Raw genomic sequence first — 2,322 nt, 5'->3', positions numbered from 1 at the left:
GAAGGAAGGAAGGAAGGAAGAAAGAAAGAAAGAAAGAAAGAAAGAAAGACAGACCGAGAGGAGGGAAGGAAGGAAGGAAGGAAGGAAGGAAGGGAGACAGACCCACCCAGGGACCGAGAGGAAGGAAGGAAGGAAAGAAGGAAGACAGACCGAGAGGAAGGAAGGAAGGAAGGAAGGAAGACAGACCGAGAGGAAGGAAGGAAGGAAGGAAGGAAGGAAGGAAGGAAGGAAGAAAGAAAGGAAGGAAGGAAGGTTGACAGACCCACCCAGGGACATAGAGGAAGGAAGGAAATAAGGAAGGAAGGAAGGAAAGAAGGAAGACAGACTGAGAGGAAGGAAGGAAGGAAGGAAGGAAGGAAGGAAGGAAGACAGACCGAGAGGAAGGAAGGAAGGAAGGAAGGAAGGAAGGAAGACAGACCGAGAGGAAGGAAGGAAGGAATTAAAGAAGGAAGGAAGGAAGGAAGGAAGGAAGGAAGGAATGAGACAGACCGAGAGGAAGGAAGGAAGGAAGGAAAAAAGGAAGGAAGGAAGGAAGGAAGACAGACCGAGAGGAAGGAAGGAAGGCAGACCGAGAGGAAGGAAGGAAGGAAGGAAGAAAGGAAGACAGACCGAGAGGAAGGAAGGAAGGAAGGAAGGAAGAAAGGAAGACAGACCGAGAGGAAGGAAGGAAGGAAGGAAGGAAGGATGGAAGACAAACCGAGAGGAAGGAAGGAAGGAAGGAAGGAAGGAAGGAAGGGAGACAGACCGAGAGGAAGGAAGGAAGGAAGGAAGGAAGGAAGGGAGACAGACCGAGAGGAAGGAAGGAAGGATGGAAGGATGGAAGGAAGGAAGGAAGGAAGGAAGGAAGAAAGGAAGACAGACCGAGAGGAAGGAAGGAAGGAAGGAAGGATGGAAGGCAGACCGAGTGGAAGGAAGGAAGAAAGACAAACCGAGAGGAAGGAAGGAAGGAAGGATGGAAGACAAACCGAGAGGAAGGAAGGAAGGAAGGAAGGAAGGAAGGAAGGAAGGAATGAGACAGACCGAGAGGAAGGAAGGAAGGAAGGAAGGAAGGAAGGGAGACAGACCGAGAGGAAGGAAGGAAGGGAGACAGACCGAGAGGAAGGAAGGAAGGAAGGAAAAAAGGAAGGAAGGAAGGAAGACAGACCGAGAGGAAGGAAGGAAGGAAGAAAGAAAGGAAGACAGACCGAGAGGAAGGAAGGAAGGAAGAAAGGAAGACAGACCGAGAGGAAGGAAGGAAGGATGGAAGGATGGAAGGAAGGAAGGAAGGAAGAAAGGAAGACAGACCGAGAGGAAGGAAGGAAGGAAGAAAGGAAGACAGACCGAGAGGAAGGAAGGAAGGAAGGAAGGATGGAAGGCAGACCGAGAGGAAGGAAGGAAGGAAGGAAGGAAGGAAGAAAGACAAACTGAGAGGAAGGAAGGAAGGAAGGAAGGAAGGAAGGAAGGAAGACAAACCGAGAGGAAGGAAGGAAGGAAGGAAGGAAAGAAGGAAGGAAGACCGAAAGGAAGGAAGGAAGACCGAGAGGAAGGAAGGAAGGGAGACAGACCGATAGTAAGGAAGGAAGGAAGGAAGGAAGGAAGACAGACCCACCCAGGGACCAAGAAGAAGGAAGGAAGGAAAGAAGGAAGGAAGGAAGACAGACCGAGAGGAAGGAAGGAAGGAAGGAAGGAAGGCAGACCGAGAGGAAGGAAGGAAGGAAGGAAGGAAGGCAGGAAGGGAAACAGACCGAGAGGAAGGAAGGAAGAAAGAAAGAAAGGAAGGAAGGGAAACAGACCGAGAGGAAGGAAGGAAGGAAGGAAGGAAGGAAGGAAGACAGACCGAGAGGAAGGAAGGAAGGAAAGAAGGAAGGAAGAAAGACCGAGAGGAAGGAAGGAAGGAAAGAAGGAAGGAAGGCAGACCGAGAGGAAGGAAGGAAGGAAGGCAGACCGAGAGGAAGGAAGGAAGGGAAACAGACCGAGAGGAAGGAAGGAAGGAAGGAAGGAAGAAAGGAAGACAGACCAAGAGGAAGGAAGAAAGGAAGGAAGGAAGGAAGAAAGGAAGACAGACCGAGAGGAAGGAAGGAAGGAAGGAAGAAAGGAAGACAGACCGAGAGGAAGGAAGGAAGGAAGGAAGGAAGAAAGGAAGACAGACCGAGAGGAAGGAAGGAAGGAAGGAAGAAAGGAAGACAAACCGAGAGGAAGGAAGGAAGGAAGGAAGGAAGGAAGGAAGGGAGACAGACCGAGAGGAAGGAAGGAAGGAAGGAAGGAAGGAAGGAAGGAAGGAAGGAAGGGAGACAGACCGAGAGGAAGGAAGGAAGGAAGGAAGGAAGGAAGGGAGACAGACCG

The sequence above is a fragment of the Anomaloglossus baeobatrachus genome, chromosome 10 (assembly GCF_048569485.1).
Source record: "Anomaloglossus baeobatrachus isolate aAnoBae1 chromosome 10, aAnoBae1.hap1, whole genome shotgun sequence".
Lineage (NCBI taxonomy): Eukaryota > Metazoa > Chordata > Amphibia > Anura > Aromobatidae > Anomaloglossus > Anomaloglossus baeobatrachus.
The sequence above is the reverse complement of the archived record's forward strand: the minus strand, read 5'-3'. Positions refer to the sequence as shown.